The sequence below is a fragment of the Alosa pseudoharengus genome, unplaced genomic scaffold (genome assembly GCF_046254945.1).
Source record: "Alosa pseudoharengus isolate Yale_2024_CS ecotype anadromous, Long Island Sound unplaced genomic scaffold, YU_APseudo_1.1 YU_APseudo_1.1_scf_3, whole genome shotgun sequence".
In the NCBI taxonomy this organism is placed as follows: Eukaryota; Metazoa; Chordata; class Actinopteri; order Clupeiformes; family Clupeidae; genus Alosa; species Alosa pseudoharengus.
Window position 1 is genome coordinate 4107995 of NW_027468718.1, and position 24108 is coordinate 4132102.

Below are 24108 nucleotides of genomic sequence, written 5' to 3' on the forward strand. Positions count from 1 at the left end.
TGACAGTGGGGTTATCCAGGGGGCGGGGCTACGGATAGCAATGCTCTGTATTAGGCCCCAGAGCCTCAGTATGTCAGTGATGGTAGTGATGGGAACATGTCTGTCAATTGATTGTGGTTCAGGGTCTGAGGACTTAGTCTGGCTACTTACTGTATGCCTATTTGTTTTCGTTTTGCTACAGTTTTTGTTTTGCATATTTTTCATGCATGGTTGACACTGTAGATATTTGCACGATTTTAAGAAAAGAGGAAAAAGAGAAAAAATAAACGAAGCCTTTCGTTGAAATCTGTTTGGTCTCCTCCGTCTTCTCCACTGCTGTGGCTATCCTGCCACACCAACATTGGGTTATTTTAACCCAACGGCAGAGTCAGATAAGGACCTACCCAACATTGGGTTATTTTAACCCAACGGCAGAGTCAGATAAGGACCTACCCAACATTGGGTTATCTTAACCCAGCATGTTGGGTTATGTTTTCTGCCCAGCAGCTGGTTAATAATGGCTACATTGCTGGGTTAAAGCTACCAATACATGGGTTAAATATTACAACCCTGTGTTAACATCATTCATTCACAATCACCAATTATTATTGGTGTTTTTTTTATCTTAATCATTATTACCAATGTTACACTGCTTAAGAAATAAAGAAAAGATTCAAATTTCAATCATTCTTTTATTGATATTTTCATTTACATGAATTTTTACCCCATTCATTTCTCAAAATGTCATTATAAAATGGTGATATGGCCTCTAACTTAAATGGCCAAGAAGTAGCATCAAGTCAAAAAACGGAGGAAAAACAGTACATTACAAATGGGTAATCCGCCTTTGCTCGTGTGAGATACTCAGCAATGTCCGTTCCAATCTGTGGAGGTAAAAACACACACACACACACACACACACAAAATGATCAAGTAAAAGAACATAGGTACATAGTACATAAAAGCATTATAATCTCCTGTCATTAGTGAAATGGTGCAAACTACACTGTACAGCACTATCCATATTTATTGGCAGCCCTGATAAAGGTGAGTAAAAAGCATAGTCTAAAAACTTGATTAATAGGCCAAGCTTTTATTTGCTTCAATTCTGGAACTCTACCAAATATTCAAACTTTATGACCACCAAAGGAAGGGAGTCACCACTTTCTTTCGCCTCTGATACTGATACTAGTAAATATGGCTGGACGATTTGGGATAGCTTTTTAATCAATTTTACCAGGAGTGTCAATAGTTGGTGCTTGTTCTATTTGTAACAATTGTCTTAACTCACAGGCTCATCAATGGTGGTAGGTACTCTCCATACACTTGGTGGGATCTGCATGGGCAGCAGCTGCAAAGCCACATCTCCTCATTTCTCTGCAACATAAATATTTAAAACAAACTATAGTTAAATACTCTAAAATGGATTAAGTTAGAACAAGATGGCTTATAGCAGGGACTCTTTTTAGGGGTACTCAAGCACACCTAAATCTAATCTCAACACCCTTAAACATAACAACAATAACCTATTCATCACTTTTGCAAGGTGTTGTATGTGAATTTCTCATAAGGGGCTAAGTCCCCCTAAAGGTCTCATCCAATAATCAAAAACCCTGCTTATTGTTGACCTTTGAGTCGTCATGTAGTCAAATTCACGTTCAAATTCTGCAGCCAGCTTCAGTTATATACAGAATCAAACCATTTTTTTTTAAATGAAATACCTGCTGAGAGGTTGTCTATGTTCATGAGAAGGTCTGCAGTCTTCTCCTTCCTGGCCATGCAAATGTATTTTTCAGAAAAGAACAGGTTCCATTTCTCTGCTAACTTGTTGGAGGACTCTGGATGCAAAACCGAGAAATATACCTACAGAAAAACAGAACATTTTTCAAACTCCATACACAGGATAGAAACTAGTTAACTGTAGCTGATCTTACAGCCTCACAAATGAAGCAGCCTAGTTTGTACATTGTGAATGTATTATAACTAGTGCAGTTACTATTCAAAACCTGCCTATTCCTGTAGAAAACCCATAGTCCAATGCCCAAAGGCCTTCTCTAAAAAAAGGATAATAGGAAAAAACACCATTCCAGTAGATAGATAGATAGATGTGGAGGACGTTTGCGAAAGGGAATAGGGAATGTAGAAAGCAGCACCGTTCAGATTCAAACAAAAGACGATGCAGTCTTTCCAGGTGGCCACTCGTTCCACACCGGTGCAAACGTTGGCTGTACACTACGCTGCATTTATGCGGTAAGGGAACTGATTAGATATGCACAATACCTGTAGTGCTTCCCTGTCCATTAAACAGCACAACATTAGTCACGTTTTATCCTTACCGCACCATGCTAGGTTTCATTCATTTGCACCACGTTAGCGTTACAGACATGGCTGACAAAATTAACGTTAACCACGACACACATGGGAAAGTTCTTCCTCATCATCAAGTGAACCTAATGTTACCTCACCTCCATCCATATTTCCTATCGATACACTAAATTTCCTAGTTGGCCTATCCCTTTTGTGTTAACAGGAGAGCACGCATTAACGTTAACTTATGCCTGTTAACAAATTTTGTCGCTGAGCATGCTCATCTCATGTTGGTAGCATGTCTTATAAATATAATGGCAAACTATAATGTCAAACTATATTGGCAAAACTGGCCACGTTAATTTGAGCCCAAATTATCTCACAAATGACTTCCCTGCCTCAATCCTCTATGACAAGGCTAACGTTACTTGCGGTCATTTACTGTACGTTAGTTTCTATGTTTGCGGCGCACCATTATGAATGAATGAACGTTAATATTAGCTAGTTTAGGCTATGGGACATGGGAAATGAAGCTAACTTTAGCTAATCTCTCCAGAAAGACACTCATGCAGAGAATAGTGTTCACTACCTTTCAGTGCTTCTTCAAGATTTGTTTTGATTCGATTTCCGCTAATAAATTATTGTATTATTTTAAATTATTATTTTATGCTACTTAATGTTACAGTAACTTGGATAAGGTTGAACTATGGCTAACTAGCCTTTGCTAGGCAAACAGTTGAGCAACGTTAATTAGCCTAACTTATACCTAAAGTTAACCTATGACTATTCAGCAATTGACATTATTTTACATTCACATCGTTTTGGGTTCTTTAAGAAAATGTGAATTGGTTATAACATGTCAATATCATTAATATTAGTGCATGCCAAGTGTCATTCCCATGCTAACAGCTAAGTTAACATTACAAATGATGACCTTCAACAATAACATTAACAACAACGTTAGTAACATCACAATATGATTAGACTATGTTAATTATAGGCCTATGTTAATTATGTTGACATGGATGTGATAGACATACAGAATTTACTTACTTGAAACCATAGATATATACACTTGAAACAGGGAAGGAGAGGGGAAAAATGTTGGCAAGTCTGTCCCTCGGTGTCAGTCATTCAAAAGATGGTGGAATCAGAGATTTTTTGGAGATTTTTTATGGAAACCTAACGGTCGAGCCTCGTTTTCGTGTAACCCAATGCATTGGGTTAATATTTTTAACCCACCGCTGGGTTAAATCTACCCAAAACATCATCCAGATGCCTTGACCCAGCATTTGGGTCAGTGAAACAACCCAGCAGTTTTTAGAGTGTACAGTAGTAGCCTATACAGTTGATTTACAAAAGGTGGTTTAGAGTAATATGAATTAAATATAAATATGTGCAGTGTATTAGCAGTTACCTCATACAATAAGTAGAATCATGTAGGCTATGTAGATGTAGCAGTAACATTATAATAGTAGAAATAATAATATAGATATAGGCTATGCAGTGTATTAACAGAATATAATAAAACAGAATAAATATGGATATTCAATATGACAAATATATAACAGATAACATACAGATATGTGCATTGTGGAAACAGTGTCATTGTAGTGCAGAAACAACATTATAAGAGTAGTAAGAATAAGTCTATGTGCAGGATGAATAGTATGAAGATCAGTAGAATAACTATGTATAAATGTAATTACAGTAGGCCTATGTACATTTGTAAATAACTAGAAAACTATGAGTGAGAGGGATAAATGAATTTTATTTAATTGTAAAAGTAAATTGCATTAAATTAAATTGCAATTAAAAATCTTTCCAGTAGGCTTTAATGTCACGCAAAATGTACAACCAAAGCTGAGCTTGATCAACTAGAACGTCTAAAGAACCAGAACTTGAGTGTAGTTTTTTGCTGGGCCCCAGGCCATGTTGGCCTGAGGGGAAATGAGAAAGTGGACAGTACTGCTAAGCAAGCCCTCAATGAAGAAGTCACTGAATGTCAAATCCCTGCCCCAGACCTTAAACCTATACTGAACTCTTACATCTCAGATAAGTGGCAATCTGAATGGGATTAATGTACCAACAACAAGCGAGGAATGTGAATTTTGGCAAGTTTTCATGATCCACTGGGTCGTTATGGGCCACACAAAATACGATGTTGCTAAAATTACTCCTATTGTGGCTATTAGATACATGCGTTCATGAGTATCCAGCTACATTTAATGAGTTAAGTAAAACACATTCACACACACAAAAAAACCCATCAATAATGTTGTGCACATTCCTTTATTCTGAGATACATCAATAGGCTCTAAAAACAATCCCAAACAGACATAAGGTCTTTATAGAGCAAATCCATATAGATTATTTGTCAAATAAACCAGTAAAACAGAATTAGGGGATGGAATATATAACATTCACACTCATAGCTCATATTGTTTAAAATAAATCAGTAAAAAAGTATCCTGACAAACAAGCAGCATTTTAATGCCTTAGTCATATTTCATAATTTCAAAATTTTCTCTAGGTTACCTGATAGCCCAGTTTGAGAGGTGCAAGACGCGTGATGTTATTTATTTTTGCAGCCAATCACTGCTGTTGTTTTATTTTATTGATTTGATCTTAGTCATAGAAGCTAAATTCGAAGGCAGGCCACTGGTAAAATCCAACAAACCGCATTCACCCCGCAAGCCAATATTTTAATAGCCCTCTCCTAGAGCTTTTGAGGTATTGCCACTGCTCCATCAATGAAAGGCACTGTTAGAATGCCTGGATCAAGCCAGGTTCAGCATAGCGTATGCCCCTGTCTGCTCACGTTGGTGACCGGACCAGGGCAAGCACACTTTCGCAGTTCCCGCCGGAAATGCAGTCTAGTTTAAAATGGAGTTGTTTAACTAAATAAATGTGACCATTGACATTTAAATAACATCTGCATATCACATTGTTTTGACTTCACAGGCTTAATCTATTTCTGGCAAGGTTATAATTGTGTATCTTCAATTTCATCTACAAATTAAGTGTAATTGTAATTAGTTACATATTTCCCATAGCTGTTGGAGGTGTTAGCTGTTTTATCAGATGACTTTTGGACCAGTTAGTACCAGTCAGTCAGTAATATCAGTCCTCAACAGCAGACAAAGGAGTCTCAATCCTCTAATATTGCAGTAATAGCTGTCATGCAATTGCTATAGATAGTTTATCTCACCCAGTCTACGAAAACATTTACAGTGAGTGAGCTCACAGTCACACACATTCATGACATGCTCTGTCTCTGCATTGTTCTGTCTGTAGTTGAAATAATACCTTCTTAAATTTAATTTAAACTGGGACTGAACCTCTTACCCCAGTATGCTGCTCTTATTCAATTGATGTAAGTTATGGTGTAACACTAGCTCACTAGCTGTTTTTTTTTTTTTTTTGGTCTCGGTCTTGGTCTCGTCTCGACTTGGTCTTGGTCTTGACTCAGTCTGTCTTGGCCTTGGTCTCGTCTTGGTCTCGGTCTTGATACCCTCTGGTCTTGGTAGTGTCTTGGTCTCGGTTTAGGCGGGTCAATATATGAAAAAAAAACACCTAAGTTCAAAAAAATTGATACAAAAGGTTTTTCAACTGATTATGATACCTTTAGATGTACTTAATAACATATTAAAAATCTAGTAAAATCTGACCCCATTAAAGGGGTCATTTTCAAGATGGCGTCCAAGATGGCCACCAGAAGCTAATTTTGGCTATGAAGCATTATTCAGCTTAGGGACTGTACGATATTTACCGGGGGGGGAGGGCCGGTCGTCAGGGGGGGGGGGGCCTAAGATAATTTTTTAAGCCTTAGGGGAAGGCCCAGGAGAAATTTTTTGGCCTGGGGGGAGGGCCGAGGAAAATTATTTTTTCCTGATCCATGATATTTTTTTCCCCTGATCAATGATCCGTTTTCGATATTTTAAAAGGTTTGTAGGCCAAAACATGATTCACGTCTCTTTGACAGAGTGGGCGAGTCCAAAAAGTCGCAACCCTACCTGAATCTCCCACAACTCCCCTCGTAAGCTTGCAGGTCACCCGCGGTTATGAGTCATAAACCAAATATTTTAATGATATTCGGGTCATTTGCGGGCGGGTCAGTTAAAATTAATTAAATATATATTTTCTACAAATAGGCCTACTTAAAATATCACGAGAAGGCTAGCATCAATACAGTAAAGCATCAATACAGTAAGTCAACAGTAAAGAAGCTGAAGCCGCGAGTTAAAATAATAAAGACACCCCTTCAGGAAAAGCGATATGGGAAATATTGGGAAAAGTTCTTAAAGAAGATGACAGTAGTACAAGTTATGGTCTATGTAGCCCTACTTCTTGCGAAGCCATTTAAAAGTATGACAGCCGAAACGGGCAGCCTGCAGGAATAAATCTTATGGCACAGACTACACAGCCATATCTACCGGTATGTATAGGTTCGCGCATGCATAAAAGTTACCTTAGTTCGTTGTGTTTGTAACTTTAAACAGTGGATGTGCTTTAGTACCTAAAGCTTTGTGCTTCATTCAGCATTTTAAACCAGTTCTTACGCTAACGTTTTGACCAGCAATGTATCTCTTGCCTACCTGCCTCCCCATTTCTATTTTCGAATGAAGTATGTCCATGGCCAAATCTTATCCTAGTGTTCTAATCCTTGGTGGTTGCGTGCGTGCTTGCGCTCTTATTCTCATTCTCTCTCCTGCGCAAACATCATGTCCTGCATGCCTGCGTGTAGTTCTACTGCAAAGTTTCGCAAATAAATTAGTTTGTTTTACAGAAATTGACTACTGCATGCAGGCTATAACCAAAAGCACACATTGTGTAGGCTAAATAAGCGGGTCGGATCGCGGGTCGGGTATAATTTTGTCCTAATTAATATTCGCGGTCCGAGTTGCGGTCGGGTTGATTAAAATATCGGGCGACTGCGGGCCGCTTGTGACCAAACCCGCGCAACACTGGTTTGTCGCCCCGTGTGTGTGTAGGCTATGTGTGGTTATGACATTTGCTGGCCGTTTTAACCTTGTAAACGTCATTTTTCGACCAGTTTTATTTGATTCACGTAGGGGGGAGGGCCTAGGAGAATTTTTTTGAGCCGGGGGGAGGCCCCTGGAAAAAAAAATTTGACCAGGGGGGAGGGCGAGGCAGAACATTTTTAACCCGATCGTCTGGCGACCGGCCCTCCCCCCCCGCTAAATATCGTACAGTCCCTTAGGAAAGTGTTTTTCATGTTTAATCAGATTTAGCGGTCACTGAGTCATATATGTCACACTAAAGTATCAGATTATCATTTTCAAAGACTTAGAATTTTCAAGATGGCCACCAGAAGCTAATTTTGGCTATGAAGCATTATTCAGCTTAGGAAAGTGTTTTTCATGTTTAATCAGATTTAGCGGTCACTGAATCATATATGTCACACTAAAGTATCAGATCATCATTTTCAAAGATTTAGAATTTCCAAGATGGCCACCGGGAGCTCATTTTGGCTATATCTGACGCATTATTCAGCCTAGGAAAGTGTTTTTCATGTTTTATCAGATTAAGAGGTCACTGATGACTCTTCATCTCCACCTTTTTTAGTGTTCTTATAGTAGGACCTGAGGATGCATGATGTTTTCTCTCTCAGTGTCACCATGCCTTCATAACCTTTCCCTTCTGTGAAACATATGTCATTCCCATACCGCTCCCTCAGTTTAGCTTTCAGATACTGATTAGCGAATGGAATGGAATCAACCTCAATCAAATACTCTTTCATGTTAGATCCAAGTACAGAGACAGTCAACTGTTCTTAATTGTGTGCATTTCTGCAAGACACTCCGCTGTTCGTGTAGAAAATATGGATTACCTTGCACTGCTGCCTGTGGAACGTGTCAAAATGAACAATGTGACAATCCACACAAGTTCCTTTCAGAGGAGTCAGAGGATGATGAATAATGATATAATAATTATTTCTGATCTATTTATGCATATAGTTTAAGATTCAGTTTAATTAGCTCCCCCCTAATGATAGATGCCAACAATTATTGATCTACACAAATATACAATGCATGCCTAAACAGTACATGGGTCATGGTTCATTAAAGTCATAAAACAGCCACTTACTCGCAAACTCTACTCTACATATTGTAAAAGCATATACCCTGTACATGAAATATAACATTAATCAACAAAATAACATTTCCATCTTCCTCCACACCAAGCATAATACATACTCTATTCTGTATAGGCAAATATAGTGTAAAGCCGATACATTTTGGCATATACAGTCCAGGGAAAACAAATGAAACACCCTAAAATATATATTTTCTGAAAGCATATAATCTGTAGATAAGATATAGCATCATTTAAAACATGTCCCATCTTCCTCCATGCCATGGACGATGCATTGCCCTCTATTCTGTATAGGCGAATCTAGTGTAAAGGGGATACATTTTAGCCTATATTGTCCAGGCAAAACAGATTAAACACCCCAAACCATATATTTTCTAAAAGCATATAACCTCAAGATGAGATATAACACCAGTTAAGACATGTCTTATCTTCCTCCATGCCATGGAGATGGTTAATAATCCTGTATTGCATTTGCTCTGTATTAAAACACATTGATTTCAATTTATGGCTGAAAAAGGTAGAGCATTGAAACATTTTCAATTTTAACATTTAAAATCCTATTCTTGTTTAATTTGACCATCATTTGATATCAATTTCACCCCTGTAGGCTGAATAGTAATTGAGATATAGCCATTCTAACCTGTTGACAGCCATTTTGGCGGCCATTTTGAAAATGACCCCTTTCCCAAGGTCAGATTTTACTAGATTTTTAGTATGTTATTTAGCATGTCCAACACTACCAGAATCCATAAAAAAACCTTTTGTATCAATTTTTTTGACGTTGAACCTTATATTGACCCGCCTAGTTTAGGCGGTCTTGACTACAAGTCTACCAAGTAGGCTACCTAAAATATCGGTTTCCATGTGTATGTGCTGGATGGTGTGATTCCTTTATGAAAGTAAGTGTTTTATACAGTTAACGTTACAGACATAATGAGTCATGTTGTAGTGGTCCACATAAATGTGCCCCTTCTATTATTAGAATGCTAAGCGGAGATTTCATTCATTTCTTGTGTGGCTAGAAGCTAGCTAGCTAGGTCATAGGGAGAAGATGTTGCTGTAACGTTATGAGATTTATGTTGCTTAGCGTAATGCCATGGTCATTTGATATGAGATGCTTGTACTCGTAACTTTGTCACTCGTAACTTTAGGACTCCTATTTTTTTTTACTAAGAGTAATTCAGGAAGCATTTTAGCCCTAAAAGTAGCGCCTGAGTCTGTGACAGCTTAAGCGAGGACTCCTAATAAGACCGATTCACAAACAATGTTTTGTGGTGGCATTTCAAGTCGCGATGTTTTGAAATGCGTCTAACAATCACGAGGGAACAATTTTGCATTGTAGGCATAACTAAGGGATGCAGTAACACCACCAGGAACAACCAAAACTAGCATACTCATTGTTTACATGTACATTAAATGTAGTGCGGTAAAATTAGAATGATTTTGGATATTCGGCAGACATTCGACTGAATTGATTTACTGTTACAACGTTGCTTGTTAATCGTGTGTGGCACACATCTAAGATTCTAGGCTTATAAGTCTCCAGCCCACATTTGGTGAAAAGAAGACCTCATTTGGTATTTTGAAGCCACAATATTTCACTTGTAATAACATGCTAACGCAAAACAGTAGAAGCACGCCGCAAACGTTATACACAACCTATTGCTCTGGACTACCTTTCACAGCAGTTGGTTTTTCAAAATAATAGTCCCCCTTCTGTATTCAATGATGCACACAATATTCCCATGCCAATATTTCAGGCTGTGGTGCACTTGTGGCCAAATAATGCACACCATTCGAATCCTCTTCTGCAGCTGTTCGTATCACAGCCCATATTTTTTGGAAATAAGAGTTCATTTTGTGTTTGGGGGCCACTTGAAATATTTTACGTGTAATAACACGCTAACGCAAAGCAGTAGAAGTACACCGCAAACGTTATAAAGAATCTAATGCTATGGACTACCTTTCACAGCAGTTGGTTTTTCAAAATAAAAGTCCTACATCTCTATTCAACAATTTACATAATTTTCCAATGCCAATAATTTCACGCTATGGTCACTTGTGGCCAAATAAATCACATCATTCTAACCCTTTTCTGGAGCTCTTCATATCACAGCCCATATTGTTTGGAAATAAGACTTCATTTGGTGTTTGGGGACCACTTGAAATATTTCACTTGTAATAACATGCTAACGCAAAGCAGTAGAAACACACTGCAAATGTTATAAAGAAACTATTGCTATAGACTACCTTTCACAGCAGTTGGTTTTTTAAAGTAAAAGTCCTATTTCTCTATACAAACATTGACATAATTTTCCAATGCCAATATTTCAGGCTGTGGTGCACTTGTTGCTCAATAAATCACACCATTCTAACCCTCTTTTGGAGCTCTTTGTATAACAGCCCATATTTTTTGGAAATACAACTTCATTTAGTGTTTGGGACCATATGTAATATTTTACTTGTAATAACACGCTAACACAAAAATGTAGAAACACACCACATATGTTATTAAGAACCTATTGTTATGGAATATCTTTCACAGCAGTTGGTTTTTCATAGTAAAAGTCCTACTTCTCTATTCAACAGCTTTCACATGCCAATATTTCAGTTTGACAAACGTGTCAGGAAATAGGTCACATCATTTTATCGCTCTCATAGAGATCTTCATGTCACATCACATATCTTCTAAAAAATGTAATTGTGTGGTTCTGTATGGCAATTTGCAATATTTCACTTGTAATAACATGCCCAGGCTTGAGGCATGGCACAAATATGACAAAGAACCTATACCTGCACAGTACCTTTCACACAGGTTTTTTTTAAAACAGAAAAGTTCTACTTTTCTAACAATCAACCTAAGTTGCCTCGGAAGGTGTAAAGCTGTGATACGAAGACCTCCAGAAGAGGGTTAAAATTGTATGATTTATTTGGCCACAATTGCGCCACAGCTGGAAATATGGGCATGGGGAAATTACTGTATGTCAATTGTTGTATAGAGAAGTAGGACTTTTATTTTGAATAATCAACTGCTGTGAAAGGTAGTCCATACCAATAGATGCTTTATAATGTTTGCGGTGTGCTTCTACTCTTTCGTGTTAGCGTGTTATTACAAGGGAAATATTACAAATGGCCCCCAAACACCAAATTAAGTCTTATTTCCAAAAATTTGGGCTGTGATACGAAGAGCTCCAGAAAAGGGTTAGAATTATGTGATTTATTTGGCCACAAGTGCGCCACAGCCTGCAATATTGGCACGGGAAAATTATGTAAATTGTTTTATAGAGATGTCAGACTTTTATTTTGAAAAACCAACTGCTGTGAAAGGTAGTCCATAGCAATAGATTCTTTATAACGTGTGTGGTGTGTTTCTACTGTTTTGCGTTAGCGTGTTATTACAAGTGAGATATTGCTGCTTCCAAACACCAAATTAAGTCTTCTTTTAACAAAATGTAGGCTGTGACATGAATAGCTCTGTAAACGTGATTGGCGCCTAGAATCTCATGCGCCACACACAACTAACAACGCATGTTTGTAACAGTAAAATCAACTCAGCCGAATGTCTGCTGAATATCCAATCTGAATCTAATTTTACCGCACTATTAAATGTAAAGTTTAATTGTGAATCAAATTAAAATATTCTCCTCTTTGCAAACGTTGGCATAGGCATGTGACAGACTGGCTGTAGCTCCCCAGTAACGCGCAGACAAACGATGTTGAGTAAAAAACAGGGTGATCTTTATTCCATCGTCGACCATCAATCCCGTGAAAACTGACAATAAAACAACACTTATAACAGCTGCTTGCAGCAACCACATTGTATTTACACAGCAAGCTATCAGGCTAAGTTAGCTAAAACTTGTAAACATTCTCAACGTACCTCGTTGGCAGCTTGTTACCAAAAGGAGCTAAAAACAGATCTTGTATCTTGAATCTTCAACACATCTCATCACAACATATTCTACAACACATTTCTTACAAACCCAATGTAGTAACTAAACTTAAAAGTTACGGTTATTACATTTCCTTGTGGAATGCGCTTATCACACTGCATCGCAGAACTTTTCTATCTCAGTGTCTCCCCAAAAAGGGTCCCATGGGTAGCGTATGCAAATTAGTTCCGCCCCAAGCTATTCAGAACATTATCATTAAGACATCACAAAGCACACATACATACAACTGTACAATAACTGTACTGAAATTACACACCACATGAATAAAACCTAATGTGTAGGCCACAAAACATGTTAATAAACTGATGGCAGTTACACTGGCCTTCATAGCAACCAAAGATCTGAGCTGTGTTGCAATGTGAGGCAAAGTATAGAAAGGTGATGAAACATACAGAGACAGGTCAAGAAATATAGTGTAATGTACGTAGACAGTAGTATACAGTTGATTTACAGACGGTGGTTTAGAGTAATATGAAGTATTCCTTTATTCTGAGATAGGCTACATCAATAGGCTCTCAAAACAACCCCAGGCTCACAAAACAATCCCAAACAGACATAAGGTCTTTATAGAGCAAATCTATATAGATTATTTGTCAAATAAACCAGTACAACATAATTTGTGGGATGGAATATATAACATTCACACTCATAGCTCATTTTTTTTTAAAAATAAATCAGTGAAAAAGTATCCTGACAAACAAGCAGCTTTTTAATGCCTTGGTCATATTTCATAATTTCAATTCCTCTGTAGGTTACCTGATAGCCCAGTTTGAGAGGCGCAAGACGCTAAATTCGAAGGCAGGCCAAAGGTAAAATCCAACTAATCGCATTCAACCCGCAAGCCAATAGTTGAATAGCCTCTCCAATATGGAAGAATATTAGACTCAAAAGTTTTGTACGTGTGTATCACGTTTTGAAACTGTAGAAATTATTTGTAACTGTAAAAATGATCTGTACAAGTAATTGTCAATATCACAAATATGCCCTACACTTACAAATCTATTCTACGGGTACGGATCGGTTTTACAGCTACAAATCATCCTACAGTTAAAAATATTTTACAATTACAAATATATTCTACAATTACACATCAATATTCTACGCACAAAAAGCTGCTCTACAGTTACAAATCTTTTCTACAGGTGTACAGACTTTTGCACCACCTTAGGGATGAGAAGTGTCTCATATGTATTGTGTGTGTGTGTAACAGGATTTGTAACTGTAAAAATGATTTGTGATTTAACAAAAGAAATAACACCAACAATTTTAACCATTACTCATATGTCGTTCACTTACAAATATATTCCACAGGTATTAAATATTCCACAGTTGCTGTCTTTCAATTACGAAACTATTCTGCCATTACAAATCTCTGCTGCTCGCACAAGTATTTTCTACAAGTACACAAATACTTTTGAGACTGTTCTGGCGCTTCCTGTTGAATAGCCAATGGCGATCCTCAGGTTTGGCTAGCCAACCATGAATCTCAGTTCACAAACCAATCACAGAGCAGGAGCAGCGCCGTCGTCGTGGCTAGTTGTGTGGGTGCAACCAAACTTGGAGTCTACTCTTGGAGCACGCTAGCAGAGAATGTCCAAGGAACGGGCTCCGATGCTAGTTTCCTATATTCCTTGAGGTACATTGATAGTTAACACAGCCAGTGTACCTGATACACGGGGCAAGTAGTTAACAAAATGTTTCCCCTCTCTATCGGCAGTTATCTTTCTGGCTGTTCCTAGGTAGTTAAGTTATCAATTTATTTACATTTCAAATGGGCGACTTAAGCTATGTTAATTACAGTCATCGTTTTACATTTCTGATGGTTCGTTAACTTTGATAATTTGCCAACTGTACCTGTGCAGATAAACTACTACAAATACAATCATGCTTTTCCAGAATGCTCTCTTTCTACATAGTGTTTCAGTGTGCATGTAAATATGCATCGTTGTTTTTGTCTATTCATGTAGCCTAAGCCAGTGTTTCTCAAAGTGTGGTTCGCGAGCAGGCATGCTAAAATATAATAGGCCTATAGATGATTTGTTTGCGATGTTGAACAACTTTTATGTAAATCCAAACAGTTCTGTAACACTGCCTATGTAAGCTACGCCAGTTTAAATCATGAATCCTGATAATAAGCAAGGTGGTTCAATGAGTAGGCCTACTATTTTTTTTATTTAGCTAGGTGGTCTGTGAGGTTTTTTTATTTATTGGTTAAGTGGTCCTTGTTCTGAAAAAGTTTGAGAAACACTGATGTAATATCTCTTATCAAGGGCCTTCAAGATCACTCCACTGGATCACTGGACCATTCTCTACATCAGCATGGAGAACATGTAGCCTACCACTGAATAGAAAATACATCTCCTTCCCTCCTATATTTGTTCTTTAAAATGTGTTTCTTAGGTCTATTGTATTCTAGTCTTTGAACACCATTATTGTAGACTTCTCCCCTGTCCTGTCTGATACATTTAAAATTGCATTTTTAATGCAATATTATTCCCTAATGCTGGGATATGTGAACTTTAATAAATAATGGTATTCATTAGGCTTACGTTTTTATCCAAAGCAACTTAGACATCAATTCTTACCAGAGCCAGTTTCTCAGAGCAAGTTGGGGATACACGTAGGTGCCTTGTGGCAGCTGAGAAACAAAATCACAACTTGTCTGGCTACTGCATATGGTGCACACATTGTAGTTAAATATACAACTAGGAAAAATAGCAATCGGTATACAGTTTCTCATTGCATAGTTTATTCATTGAACAACTGGAACTCTGGTCACCGTCTGAAACACTGAAATTGTTGACAATACTGCATTGAACTTGCAGAAAACAACACTAGATCAAGCCAAAACCATAATTGCTTTATTTCAGCGTTGCATCCATAGCTTCTTTGAAGGGGTCCCGTCCAGAAGACCACCAGGTCTTTCAATGTCTCTAAAGAACCTGTAAGAATTAAAAGACAATATCAGAAAATACTTTTAGTAGTAGTTTGTTTGTTATACAATGCTAGCCTGGTTAGCGCTTCAGACTTGTAACCGGAGGGTTGCCGGTTTGAGTCCCGACCAGTAGGCACGGCTGAAGTGCCCTTGAGCAGGCACCTAACCCCTCACTGTTCCCCGAGCGCCGCTGTTGTTGCAGGCAGCTCACTGCCGGGATTAGTGAGTGGTTCACCTCACTGTGTGCTCAGTGTGTTTCACCAATTCACGGATTGGGATACTTTCACATATTTTTCAGTCTGCGAGTGGTTCAAGTATAACCTGACTCCGCCAGATGGATTTGCTCCGCATATCCATCTGGGAACTTTTCATTGAAGAACTTTTGGGAAGGGGCGGAAATACTGGTTAGCTGATTGGATAAACCATCTGTCTATCACCACCTTTGTTGGTTATCGACGGGCCAAATCAACCAATTAGATGAACAAAGTGTTCTACTGCCTTCGTTTAACATACAATTAAGTTAGGTAACGTGACTAACGTTAAGATGTTTTAACTTACCATTTGTATGTGACATGAACCTAATCAACGACAATTCCCATCAAGTTTTCACGGTAGGCCCTACACTTCTGAAGAAAGTACATTCCTCCATTGTGAACTGGAATCAGCCGTGGAGGATGTCTGTGTCGTTCATTCCTCCCAGCTGCATGGCTGAGACTTATAGCTTCACAGCTTACCCAGGAATACTTTCTAATTTGAATAAAACTTGCGCGATAGCTATGCTCATCTCTGTGGATGCCGTCATGTTGTTCGTTGCGTCACACCTCAACCCGCCTCAAAGCCAACGATGATTGGACGTTCGTTTGGTGAACTGCTCCAAATTCTCTTTAACGGAAAGTATCCAGACTGATCTGCGAGTGAAACCCTGAAGCTCGCGAGATCAGGATGGTCTCACGAGGCTAGTTCAAGTACAGATCTCTCATCAAATCCAAATCACTCTGATCAGCCAGGTTTCAAAATCGGGGGGGGGTGAATATATTTTATATATTTTTTGATTTTCTTAGGAAATATTTGTCATACCACTTACAACGTATTGTCTGAGGTAGGGTGTGACACGGCATGAGTCTTCCATTTCATCTTCGTCAACCTCCGCCTCATCTGGTCAAACCACTCTTTTCAAAATCATCTGCAACAAAAACAGTGCGCAGATTTAGCCTAGTCTACTGTATGACTTCAACGAGGTGATCTTCAGTTTCGTTCTGCTTACAGTATCTCACTGCCACTGCAACGCCTTTGAATGCACTCCACTGCCCTGTTTACAAATGCTACAGTGGACTTAAACTGCCACCTTGTGGCGATAAGTTTTAATACATTTCACACAGCTGCATTTATCACAGAAAGTGCGAAAGAAGTGGCCACTTCTGAATGGGACCCACTGTATGTGGTAACAGTCAATATTTTTTTTTTCAAATGTGCTTCATAAACATACAATCCTGCACTGTGAAAACAAAAAACATCTGAATTATACTTCTCCCTTCACCCAAATACAATAATGAAGGTGAAAGGAAGTTATTAAGCATTAATGGTGCTTCCTAAAGGGGGTATTGATAAATAGTCTAGGTCCAGAGGCTGCCTTTGAAGAGCCTGTTCCAGTCTGGTTTTCAGCCTCTCTAATAACCTGCCAGTGTAGATAAATTTATCATAGATAATGATCACTGACAGGAACCAACAAAAATGTTTGAAAATAAACTGACTTTTAAAGATAGAATAGTAGTGATTTCTCTTTAACTTTTACAAAATATAAAACATACACATCCAAGGATGTTGTTTTAAGTAAGAATACTGCCGTCAACAAGTTCAAAAGGTATGCTTTTTGAAACTCACATCGGGCGGCGACCTATTTTCATAGACAGTAAAATATATTTTATGACCCACCTGTGCTTCAGAAGGAGGCAGCAACTGGGGATCCATAAGAACCTGCTTACACAGAAGAAATAGATACATAGACAGATGAATGTGTCTACCAATGCCCAGCACAGTATTTCTGTATTATTTATTTTGTACCTTATGATCAGTCATGAAGAACCATCAGAAAATGCCAACATAGCCTAGCTGATGTTGACACCAGTTGGTATGTTTGGTCACACATATCAATGGATACTTATTATTAACTTATAACTAACTCCAGAGCAATCTGTTGAGCATCAAACCTACAGTACTACGGTTTTTCTGCAGTAAGGAGTTTCTGTTGCCTACTATAAGAGTTCGTCAAGTCCGAAGTAGCACCTCACAATCTGGAGGTCGACCTGGCATACGAGGCCTAATGGTTAGCACACCTCTTGATAATAATGCTGAGCCTACCTTATGACTGACAAACTCCCTTAAAACTTTGACCGCATTTGTTACACACTTGAAACAAAATGTCTTCAAAAGTATGTTGAGTGTTGTTATTTATTTCCATCCATCCACACACTACATTTCCGTTCGCACTTGTATGCTGCTTAAACTGAAAATTTAGCTACCATTGCTATTCTACATTGAGATTGAGCGGGATTTGGCTAACTAGTGGTAGCTTGCTATATATAATAGTTATTTGTCTGTTGCCCACATTAGTTGCCATTGATTGATCTCACCTCGTTGCCCCGTATATCAGGTACACTGGCTGTATTAACAAGGAATAGTGGACATAGAACAAGTCTGTGTGGTGTAGGCTACCAACATACCTCAAGGAATACAGGAAACTAGCGTGCTCCAAGCGTAGACTCCATGTTTGGTTACACCCACAGACAACGACGGCGCTGCTCCTGCTCTGTGATTGGTTAGTGAACTGAGATTCATGGTTGGCTAGCCAAACCTGAGGATCGCCATTGGCTATTCAACAGGAAGCGCCAGAACAGTCTCAAAAGTATTTGTGTACTTGTAGAAAATACTTGTGCGAGCAGCAGAGATTTGTAATGGCAGAATAGTTTCGTAATTGAAAGACAGCAACTGTGGAATATTTCATACCTGTGGAATATATTTGTAAGTGAACTACATATGAGTAATGGTTAAAATTGTTGGTGTTATTTCTTTTGTTAAATCACAAATCATTTTTACAGTTACAAATCCTGTTACACACACACACAATACATATGAGACACTTCTCATCCCTAAGGTGGTGCAAAAGTCTGTACACCTGTAGAAAAGATTTGTAACTGTAGAGCAGCTTTTTGTGCGTAGAATATTGATGTGTAATTGTAGAATATATTTGTAATTGTAAAATATTTTTAACTGTAGGATGATTTGTAGCTGTAAAACCGATCCGTACCCGTAGAATAGATTTGTAAGTGTAGGGCATATTTGTGATATTGACAATTACTTGTACAGATAATTTTTACAGTTACAAATCATTTCTACAGTTTCAAAACGTGATACACACGTACAAAACTTTTGAGTCTAATATTCTTCCATACTCCTAGAGCTTTTGAGATATTGCCACTGCTCCAGTGTTGTAATGTAACGGAGTACAAATACTTCGTTACTGTACTTAAGTAGAAATTTCACGTATCTGTACTTTACTTCGCTATTTCAATTTATGGCAACTTTCACTTTTACTCCACTACATTTCCTAGATAAAATGTATACTTTTACTCCGTTATATTTCCTCTAGGCATCTTCGTTACTCGTTACTAAAACATAAAATTAGAAGAAATGTGTGCGACTGCAATAAGGGAGGTTTGGCGAATCACTGCTCCTAGATTGCATTACGCACGCTGCGCGATCTATTTCAGCGCGTGTTTGTTGCTAAATAAAAGGAGGAGGACACACAACTGAAACCGCCATGAGCACGAGAATCTACTGGAGGACCTCCCGTTATCATAGACGACCACCCCGACGATAGTGGTGAACAGGGTAAGGGTGAAGATAACGTCATACACCCGTGGCCGTATTTGCAAGAAATGTTTCTGTACATTGGCAGCTTCTGTGAAACTGAACACCCCGCTACCTGCCTCAGCGGCATGTGAAAGGCTATTTAGCATCGCAGGACTTGTCTTCAGTCCAAGAAGAGTAAGACTGAATCAGGCCCGGAGAATTCCCGGTGGGCCGCTTCACTTTTGGGCCGGTCAAGGAAAAAAATATTGACATTCACGTTAGTTAATATTTTCTTAAAGTAGGACACGTTCCGCGTTCTGTGCATGACATTAATGCAATGCCTCTGCATTGGTTGTAGCCTACGTGAGGGAGTTCTCCCCTCCCAAAAAGAGTTGGTTGGGTCCATATAGCCCGTCTTTTCTCAGTTACGGGGACAAGTAGAGAGGATAAATTAAAGTTATTTAATGTAAGAAAGAGCAATTACCCTACATGATACACCTATATGCCTTGTTTGCTCAGAAGAGGGTGTAGTAAAGGAGTAGGCTAAATCACCAAACAACAATATAGCCTACCCATGCAAAAAACATGTAGCCTAAACATTAGTTCAATATGCCTCTTTGTGGAAGCGTGGGATAGGCTACTATTTCAAAGGCTTTCTTTCTTTCTTTCTTTCTTTCTTTCTGTTTTTGTTAACTTGTGGAATAGTGGAGTATTTTTTGTTAACTTCTCAGTTGAAGTGAATTATTATATAACCTTTACACATTTGTTGAACCATGGTACTAATAAAAACTACAGGAGCTGAAATGTTCCTTCATTTATCCAATTTCCACCACTATAGAAAACGTGGGCCGGTCTTGGGCCTGAAACTCCCGGGCATTGAATTCTGGCAACTTTGAAAACCAGCTTCTTTTGAAGATGAACAGACACCTTTTCAGTTTCAACTAATGACTGGCATATTAGTAGCTGCTGGACATAGGTGGACTGTGTGTGTGAGAGTGAGATGGTGACCTGGGGAGTAAGCCCTAGAAATGCTCATACCACATGACCAAAATGGAAATTTCTGTGAAATTGTGAAATTTCTGTTTGTTTTTTTCTTTGATGTCAGCTCTAAAAATATGCTGTTTGTTCTTTGAACTTAAGAGAATTGTGCCTAAAAAGTCCTAGAAAAGAATGTGATTTTGGTTTGATGAGTGAGATTAAGAAGATATGGGAATATATATGCTTTAGCCTATGCTTTACTATAAGAAAGCCAAAATAAAGTTCACAATAAAAGTTCAAAATAAAACCGCTTGCTTTTTACTTTTTACTTTTACTTCAAATACTTAAGTACATTAAATATCAGAAAATTACTTTTGATACTTAAGTACAGTATATATCAGATACTTTAAGACTTTTACTTAAGTAATATTCTAAAAGGTAACTTTCACTTCTACCAAAGTCTTTTTCTAGTACGATACTTGTACTTTTACTCAAGTATTGCTTTCTAATACTTTATACAACACTGCACTGCTCCAACATTGAAAAGCACTGTTACAATGCCTGGATCAAGCCAGGTTCAGCATAGCGTATGCCACTGTCCGCTCACGTTGCTGACCGGACCAGGGCAAGCACACTTTCGCAGTTCCCGCCGGAAATGCAGTCTAGTTCTCTTTTTCGCTTCCTTGGCGACTCCTTTTCATCTCCTCGAGAATAGGTGTAATCCTCCGTCTTCAACAGACTTTCAAATCTGCCGGAAGTCGCGAGTAGACTAATCATGCAATGAGTGTTGCCTACAAGCGCGAAAGGCGGAGCTGAATTTCCAGGAATGTCCCTTGTTGGCGAATGTATTTCAAAGATGGAGGCGCAACATGGATTCAGCCATTCGCGCGACTCGTGCGTATGTATTTGGAATAGAAGATTCTACACTTACGAGAATACTTTGATTAGTAGGTGGAAATAATTACACATGAATGAGCACATATTTTTGAAAGAACAAATGGGTTTTTGCTAAGAATTAACTCAAAAAAGTACACAATGTAGCTTTAAAGTGCTAAAAACCGGAATATTCCTTTAAGGCTGAAAGCATGTAGCTACATGCAACCCAGTAGGAAACTATATTGGCAAATCATTGAACATCATTCACACATTGTAGCCTATACACAGGTTTCCCGTTTACCAACAAAACTAGATGCGCGCGCAGCCGTGAGGCAGAAGACGCTTGGTGGCCGTCCACAACGTTATAAACTTAACCTAAATAGTCGGCTGCTTTAAGCTACAATCAGATTTTATTGTATACCCCTGTTGTCTCAATAATAATAACATCTCAATTTAGACTATATTTCAAAGTTTGCCGTTCATTTGCATTATTAACTCATTGAATACCAAGCTGTTTTCGGGAGCTTTGTCCTAGAGTGCCAGCAATCTAGACCATTGTTGATGATTGTTGTACAGCCACAGCATATTCTGTGTTATAGCTATGAACACGTAGAATAGCTCGATTAAAAGGTGAGACTTTAAGCTCTCAGTGGGTGCAAACCGTGTATTTCTACACGCCTCTGTTCCTGAGAAATCCCAAGCTAAACAGTGGCTAGTTTTCATCAAAATCGCTGTTTTTTTCTAGAAATGGAAATATAACGTCTTTCATGAAATATGAAGTGTTGCCTGTTACTTACTTGTGTAAACAGTCCGGGAAGTGATCAGCGAGACCTGGCAAGACTGCCACCTAGTGATAGACCCACGAAAATGGCCTGGTTTTGACCTGACGTGCAGGCGTCACTGATTCGACCCAAAGCGGCAACCGAGTTATGATAAAATGTCCAGATAAAATGTCCAGATTGTGCGTTTTCATGAGTTTCACGATCGTCATATATTTCATTTCCATTCATCACAGAGTTCCCAAAATCACATATAAGGTGTATTAGAGTGTCTAGTTTCGTAATTAAAAAAAAAAAAGCTAAAAACGTAATATTACGTTTTTGGCACTCAACGCATGGGAAGGAAGGCACTCAATGAGTTAATATAACATTGTATTTTGTCATTTTTGGCGAAGACATGCATTCCGTTAGGGATATTGAACATATTTAACATTCTCTATCCATCGTGATTTCGAATTGGTGCAGTTTTCAGCACAAAAAATCATTTTATTCTTTTGCTCTTTTGCATTGCTCTATGCTGTTCTTAGAGGGAGAGCAGCTTCACAGAAGAGAACTTCTGACGGCAAATTTGAGGAAAAGTTGGTAAACCACCCTTCTTACCTAATTTGAGGGTGCTGATTCTGAATGTTTTGTTTACCAAGCTCAATTCTGAGTTCTAAGCCACATAATCAGCATTTTAACATAAAATAGCGATTTTCTTTGCTTATTTTTCCCTAAATTGGGTTGATTTCAAAAGTAATCACTAAAACCATAATAAAAGTGTTATCTAAATACACTAAATACATGTTTGAGCATTAAAGAAACCATACTATAGTTTATTAATGTATTTAATGGGAACATGATTACAGTTAACATGTAATAAACTCGGAAATTCTAATCAAAACACAACCATATTTTTATTGCTAACATAGTGAGTCACTCATGTGGTGTTTAATGCATTTAATCACAATAACAAGTTGCACAGATAACCTTCAACTCATAATATATCCTACAGTACATATGAACTTAGATAGCGGGAATAAGCCTAATGCAGAACTGCATCTACCGTCAGCAACAACCGACAAGTAAAAAAGATTTTACTTCTAGTAACACTGGATTTTGGTATGTGTGCTTGCCTCCATACTAGAGCTTGATAATGAGCTCTTCTAATTTGCCATTGAGCAGCATCACTTATTGGTGGTAGAGCCTCCGATCCTCGACATCTAGAAAACAGAGTGGCTCTGGCATAGTGTTGTCACGATACCAAAATTATGACTTCGATACAATACCTGCCATAAATATCTTGATACTCGATACTGAAACGATATCCAAATCCTAAAATATCTGGAAAAGAAAGGACGCAGGCCTCCTCCAAGTGTATTGAGTCATATGTGTTGAAATTGGTGCACTTTTGGTCAATTCTGGGTTTTAAACTTCTAAACTTCCTACATAATTATTATTTTTGTAGTCAGTAAAATAGTAGTTTGTGTGTGATTAAGTCCTTTATTGTTTGTTATAACTCATTTATATTGTGTGGTGTTTTGGCAATAAATTAATTTTAAATAGCCAAAGTAGGCTAGATCAAGGTCAGTGTTCAAATTACTGCATGCCAGTCACTTAATGCTATGCAGAAGAGCCAATCTTTAGGCCATCTGATGTAGGCTACCCTAGGCCTTCCTGTGTTTATGGGATTTCTTTGACAGTTGCAAAGGGAAAAAAGTGAAGATAGTCTTCTTTGCTCCCAGTGTAATTTAATAAGTATGTTTCAACCACTCAGGCCTTAATCAGATAGGCCTACACCATTATCTGTTGCAATATCTGTGTGCATTCCTACATTAGGTCTATTTCTTTCATAGTTAACATAATTTGCTACCACATAACAAATACCAAATAACAATACATAAGTTTCCTACAAACTTTCCTGCATACTTCTTAAATGTGCTGCAGTCAGATGGGTGTCCTAAGACATAACTAGATCTTGAGCATCTATTACCAGTGTTGAATGAGCAGTTTTTGCAGTGATCACTACTGGACATTCCACATTGCTAGACAGCACTTGAGTGAGGATAGACTTATTTCCACTTCACAAATAACCATCGCTATCTGCAATAGCTACAGTACATTAATCAGTTCATAGCTAAGGATTTGTCCTAGGTCCACTTCCCTTTCAGCATCATATGCAGTAATGATGCACTGGAGAATGTTTCTTTTTGTTGCACTATAAAGATATCTTGTCTAAATAGTTTTGGTGTTTCCAGCTAAAACAGCTATTCCCCAACAGATTAACATCCAGCTTGACCCAACTTCACTAACCCCAACTAGAACTTGGGCGTTGTAATTGATGACCTCTGAG

General features: G+C 38.3%; 1 protein-coding gene and 1 long non-coding RNA gene across 2 annotated transcripts in view; one reads left to right on the plus strand and one right to left on the minus strand.

The window, feature by feature from the left end:
• Positions 1–24108, plus strand: part of LOC143100968 (myelin-oligodendrocyte glycoprotein-like) — a 102587-nt gene that overhangs the window by 58571 nt on the left and 19908 nt on the right. The window lies entirely within an intron of this gene.
• Positions 16396–18274, minus strand: LOC143099539 (uncharacterized). The gene is made up of 3 exons (XR_012981646.1): positions 18015–18274; positions 17227–17268; positions 16396–16477 (listed from the first exon to the last, which is right to left on the minus strand). It is a non-coding gene; the product is annotated as an uncharacterized LOC143099539 (long non-coding RNA).